Source organism: Pundamilia nyererei, unplaced genomic scaffold (assembly GCF_000239375.1).
Source record: "Pundamilia nyererei isolate P.nyererei 1_Seehausen unplaced genomic scaffold, PunNye1.0 scaffold00106, whole genome shotgun sequence".
NCBI lineage: Eukaryota > Metazoa > Chordata > Actinopteri > Cichliformes > Cichlidae > Pundamilia > Pundamilia nyererei.
In genome coordinates, this window is record NW_005187507.1 from 1652461 (window position 1) to 1659049 (window position 6589).

General features: G+C 38.2%; 1 long non-coding RNA gene across 1 annotated transcript in view; it reads right to left on the reverse strand.

Annotated features, from left to right (window-relative positions):
- LOC106456321 (uncharacterized) overlaps positions 1-6583 on the reverse strand; it is an 8097-nt gene extending 1514 nt beyond the window's left edge. Inside the window, exon 1 of the long non-coding RNA XR_001290477.1 lies at positions 6501-6583. This is a non-coding gene — a long non-coding RNA (uncharacterized LOC106456321). The remainder of the gene's footprint in view (positions 1-6500) is intronic.
- Positions 6584-6589: the final 6 nt, after the last annotated feature.

A 6589-nucleotide genomic window follows, 5' to 3' on the forward strand; every position in this document is an offset into this window, starting at 1 on the left:
TCCGGCTGGATCCCATGTTCCAGGCAGTAAAGCTCCCAGCAGGCATTGCCGATCTGGACACCAGCCTGACCAACGTGCACTGAGATACACTCACGCTGTGGAGAGGGGAGAAAAAAAAAAAAAAGTCATTCATTTGTCATCAATTCTGTTTTTTTAATCCCAATAGTAGCTGAAAGCTACTCATCACATGTTGAGGCCGTCTCTGGAACTAATGTGAGAAATGAGGAAGAAGAAAATAAATAAGGCTCTTTGTTAGCAGTGGGATGCCACAGTCATGACTCCCCTGAGGCTGATAACATCTGAGCCCTTTAGAAATATCACATGTACATCAAGCAAAGCAACAAGAAAATGTTTTGTGTCGAGAACAAACATTTTCACATCACACCAAACAAAAGACACAAAAAAAACCCCATAAAACTTTAAGTGAGCTGCTTCTGTTTGCGGAGTCTGTGGCTTCAATTTCACAAAGGCCGGGCCTCTTCAGAGAGGCGCTAATCAGAGGAATGCTGCAGGCTGACCTTTGCCAACTAGGTCAATGTGCGCATGAGAAGCCGGAAACAGACAGACGGGGCAGAACTTGAATTTGGGCTGTGCCTCGTCACGCTACACCAAAAATACACTAAATGTCTGTTGAACACTGGGGTTGGAAATGATAACTTCTTATAGCTATTAAAGTAACGACTGAACTTAACGACCCTTTCAGCTGATTTGAATTACCGGCTACCACGTGATATAACTTCAGTTTGAACTTAATTGTAGGAAAAGACAAAAAAAAAAAACCTGACACTCACCATGTTTCCTTGTGTTGATAAGTTTCGGGATTAAAATGAGGAATAGGAAGCGAGAAAAACGTTAGCTCCCACAAATAGGCCTTTATGAGTCCCGTGTAAGAGGCAACTGATGCGTTGCCTCTGGGCGGGGCGTTTTATACTCGCTCACCCGCCGGAAACGCTCCGCTGAATCTGATTGGGTCACGTCACACGAGCCCTATTCCTATTGGTTAGATTGTAAGCGTCACGTTCAACCTGACACGGCACAAACTTTTCAGGAAGGTGAGGCAATCCCAGCTGCCAGCAGTGTGTTTCAGGCAGGAACTGTGCTTTTTTCCCCCAGTGATTTCACATTTAAGTTTTTATTGTCTGTTTTCACTCATACTTTACAGCATCTACCAAATATGATCGGATACATTGTAAGAGAAAGACATGGCAATTAAAGTAAACAGAGAAAGATATGTTTTCACGAGGAAAAAAACTTTTTAAACCCCTATTTGGAAGCAAATTAAGGTTTTAGGTGGTTTTTTAATATAACTGGTGATTCTATACGTGCCGGTTTTATGTACAAGTGCCTGGAGGAGATTCATCCCGGCTACAGAATGGTGAGACTTGCATCTTGGAGGGTGGGATATACCTTGAGTTCCCCAGTCCTGCTTTATTTAGTTAAATGACATTCAGTGAGTATTATAAGCACAATATAGAGTGTTAGGAGAAGTATTCAAATAAAGAAAATGACACTTAGAAATCCACTCCAATAGACTCCCTCAAAAATAAGGGCAGCATTATTGTCAGCAAAATTTAAAACAAAAAAAAAAACCTTTTGTAAGAAAAAGAAACTTGTCATCACATATGACATTATTACTTAACCACACCTGAATCATTTTGGTGCTGCAGGCTTGTTTTTAAATATCTGTGTACCTCTAAACAATGTCGATTTATGTCTCCCAACCTGGTGCTCGGGGTCCAAAGAGTCACAAGCAAGATTTATTTATAGAACACATTTCAAAACAGCTGCTTTTTCTTCTTTCCACAAAACCAGAAGCCTGAAAAAGTAAAAACACAAACATACTGACTTACACAAAAAGTAAACATGGAGGGTAATATTACATTAAGTCTATATTAAGTCTTGAGTCATTCTTTTTTCTTTGCTTTGTTTCCCCTGAGCTGGGCTTCTTGTAGATTTTTTTTAAGTAACAATAGTTCTCCTAGAGCTTGAGCAATAATTCTCCAGACTTTCCTGAAGGTCTTTCAAAGTTTTTCTTTGGGCACTGGCTGTTTTTTTCACTCACATTCAGTCCAGTCCATGTACCTTATTTTCCTTTATTTGTCCAGTTGGCCAATAGGGGAGCAACAGTTACAACAAATACAAATACCTGATCAATTTCAGAGGAATTTCTGTTTGTTTATTAACCCACTTAAAACTGACCTGTGAGGATTCAAGCATATCGAAGTAACTCACTTATTATTTGTTCCAGTTTCAGTGGGGGAATAAAATGCCAAACATTCAAATAGACAGATATAATATGGTATTTATCATCAACAGGTGATTCTCATAGAGTTAGCTGAATATTTAGCAAATGTGTTTTTTAAAAAATTATAGGAACTGGACAAGTGGTAGACAAAAGAAGAAAAAGCATGCTTAAAAACTGGGAAACTGAATAAAAATGGCTCCAAGACACTGCTTCTTTGTCAAGGGTAGCAAGCCTAAAAGACTGAAAATCAATATACAACTCTACTGAAAAAAATCCCATCTGACCAGTTTAGGAATGAGCTGATATTTTTACTATTAGCATATTTAATGAAATGCATGCAAAATATTTTTATACTATATGATTATTTAGGTCCCAAGCCTAAATGTAGGTATTTTAAGATGGTGTCTTCTAAGTTGCATTTTTGCCTTTTCAGTGAGTCTTCATTACTTTTAAAGGGAGAAAACGTGAGAATGTCAAGCCTGAAAATCACATCTAAGTTCTGTTTAAAATTACAATTACATTTACATTTACAATCCCTATTCCACAAATCTCAAATTTTAAAGGCAAGTGAAAAAGGGCTAGAATTTTATTTTGACCCAGAAGAAGTCACAGCTACAGCTGTGGCGTTGTGTTAGAGCAAGCAAAGCAAAGCAAAGTAAGCAGTGCTTTGTTCAGTTTGTTCAGTTCAGGTAAATAAAATAAAAAAAAATAGGCAGGCAGAAATTAAAATGTCCCAAAGTGAAAGCAAAGTCTCTGCGTCTACCCTGTATTATACTGCCATCTTGTGGCACAGTCGCTTCTTGCTGTTTAATAAGCTGAGCAGACAAAGGCTCCACAAACTCTTTCAGATTAGTATGAGTATCTCAAACTTACTTTTTCATTAATATTTGTAATCCTCCTGTGAATACTGACAGTTAACCATGTCACACAGTGCTCAAGCCTTTTAATTCAGCTGTAATTTTTATGTATCGATATATTTTATTATGCTTTTTAATCCTTAATCAAGTAGTTGAGCTGCTTTTCTGAGCTCAATAAAAGCTGTTTTGGAGGTATGTATTCCTCACAGGACAGCCACTACAAACATGTTATTTTATAGAATATGATAAATCACTGTAGATAAAACAGAATGTAAACGGTTTAAAATGAGCTCGACATCTTAACATCAGTATTAATCCCTATAACACTAACAGGCATCCTTTTTCATCAGAATAATTACTTTATGTACAATTTGTCTGTAATGCAATCATGCCAAAAAAGAAAATAGACTCTTGAAGGTTCTAATGCTTGTTTTATGCTTGAGCTGTGATAGTGGGAAGGCAGGTAGGCAGGTAGTTATGGGATGCTGAGAGTGTTTGCTGTTGATGGAGGCAGTGTGAAAAATATGTGTTACGGCCGGTCTGTGGGCTACTCTTGTTTGTTGGTCCATCAGCCATCTGCTGAGAACAGCAAAGTGATAATGTGCAAGGATCTGAAGAGGAAATAAGTATTGAAAACTGTCCACCGCAGCCACTGTTTGTACTTTTCATGCTTTAATTTTTTATCTTTAACATTCGTTTTATGCTTCATCCTTTCCCAGTCCGCTGTTGCTCCCTCCTCCATTCCGGCCCATTTGTAAGTCATTCAGCTCTCAATTCAGTGATGTGCAGTTGGAAACACATTAGTGGTGTGTAAAAACCCCTTTTCATCCACTGTACACAGACAGACACATTACTGGGACCATAAATCACGCTTGAGGCTTTACATATCGGGTGATAAGACGAGGTCTTAAAAGCAGGTAAATGCAACCTCAGATGAACGGCACATCATTCATTTAACAAAAAATGGAAAAACTACAGATTGTTTGGAAGGGGCTGCCATGGTCTCTAAAAAAGAACACGACATCACAACTTATGTTAGTATCTGAACTGTAACAGCCCTTTGGACAAACAAGACCAAAGTGGAGATGTTTGGCTACGATGCACACAATCGTATTTGGTAAAAAGAGTAAATCAGCACAAACATTAACTGTCAGCATGGCGGTGGAGGAGTGAAGATTTGGGCTTTTTTTGCAGCCACAGGACCTGGGCGCCTTGCAGTCGTTGAGTCGCCCATGAGCTCCTCAGTATATCAAAGTATTCTAGAGTCAGATGTAAGGCCGTCTGTCTGACAGCTTGGCTAAGTTCCCAAACACAGCAGCAAATCTATATGAAAATGGCTGAAGAAGAAAAGAATCCAGATTTTGCAGTGGCCCAGTTTAAGTCAAGGTCTCTACCTACTGGAAATGCTATGGTGGGATTTTTAAAAAGCTGTGCAATAACAAATACCTGCTACCCTAAATTACCAACAAAGCACTGTAATAAAGACGAGTGGACCAAAATTCCTCCACATTGAATCAAGACACCAATCGAGTCATACGGAAAACGATTACTTCCAAGTTACTGCTGCTAAATGTGCTTCTCTGAGTTACTGAATCATATACCTCACTCAGTTTTTTTTACAGGTCTAGAAAATCCTGTGAAAAACTTTCCTTTTCACGACTATAAAAGATAAACCCGGTATCAAATTTTAGGTAAAAACGAAGAACTTTTATATGATAACTCAATGCGACCAGCCATCAATCCCACATATTGTACTCCGACGTTTTCTCAAGCAAATGATCAGAAATAGACAAAAACATCCAGGGCACCGCTGCTTTCTTCTGTTACTTTTAAACATAAGCAGTTCATTGGTATTGGCACAAATTTAATATTGAAACTATATCCTATGATACTGATGCTTAAATGTAGTCATAGAAAATGGAGTGGGTGTGAAATGTATGTTGTTGATGTTTGTAACAGAGCATAAATGTGCTTTTCAGCCCTGAACATTTCATGTGGATATCTCCTGTACTTCAGAGGTTGTGGGGCTAAAAATCCTGGGAAAAAAAATGTTCACCTAACCTTATTTATGTACTTTGTACCTTTTGTAACTCCAGATGTTTTTATAAGGTCAGGATAAGCTGTTGCTTGGCTTCATTAGATACAATAGTAAAGTAGGAGGTCAGGTGAGAGTGCTGCCCATCTGAGGTTCCTCTTATAGTTTAATCTTATAGTTCCTGTGTGGACATACCAGACCTGAAGAGTAATTCACTACAGCTGTCAATTCAGTATTTTTATTTTAGTTGTAGTGGAATACTTTTGGCTGCAGCCTTATTTTCCATGAGGTTGTCACAGCAGATGGATCCACATATTTGCTTTAGCCCAAACTTTACACCAGTGGCTGGGTTTGTGTCTCCTTCCAGTCTCAAACCATGGATCTATTGTGAGTTGAAGGTTTCAGTTTAACAGTTCATACTATTTTACAGCTTAATTTTGAAGACCGCATTGTAAACCTCAGGATCCTCATTACAGTCTAAAGATTTGTCACAGTGCAAGGATTCCTAAACTGTGGGCTGGGGCCCCCTGGTGGACCATAAAGGTACTGCAAGCGGGCAACAGCCAAGTTCTATATTTACATAAACATATTTATTTATATAAAAACTTAATCAAAGGTGGTTAGTTTATGATATTATTCATTACTTGACCTAAATTTACTGCTTTTGTATTAAAGTTTGTGGCAGGTGGGTCACACGGGCTGGTGCTATTACAGTTGTCGTACCTAAGCTTTGAAAGAGTCTTCCTTTGTCATTCAGGTCGGCTGAATCACTCAGATACTCAGCAGGTGAATTTTAAACACCTGCTGAAAACTGATTTTCTTAGCTTGACTTTAACTATTGAAACTTCAAGCAATGGTTCACACTAATATTTAAAATCTGTATTTATGAACAGTATTTATAAACACGGCTGTAGGATTTATGTATCGATAACAAGAAAAAAAATTGGAACGCTATTGAGAAAACTAATCAGCTCTTTACATGCATGTTTAAAAACATATGAATTTGAAACATCTTAAATTACATGATTCAAACATTTTGTGCTACTTACTCATGACTAATATGTCGTAAAGTTTCTGAATATTTAAAAATCATTCTGAAAAAATCATTTTGAATATCACTGAATATTTAAAAGACAAACAGTTAAACAGTTTTTCATCACAGAGGTTTTATTTAGAGCATAGCCAAACTTGACATTTCCAAGGGTTTAGAACTGAACAGCCAAAATGACAAAACATTTGTATTTGGAATGCTTTAAAGGAGACATTTTAGTCAAATATTTCCTTTTTAACTAATGCCTTCAGGTCCCTTTCAGTACTCCTCTCCTTCCTCCTCTCCCTCACCCTCAATGGAGTCGACTCCCACCTCCTCATAATCCTTCTCCAGAGCTGCCATGTCCTCTCTGGCCTCGGAGAACTCTCCCTCCTCCATACCCTCACCCACGTACCAGTGAA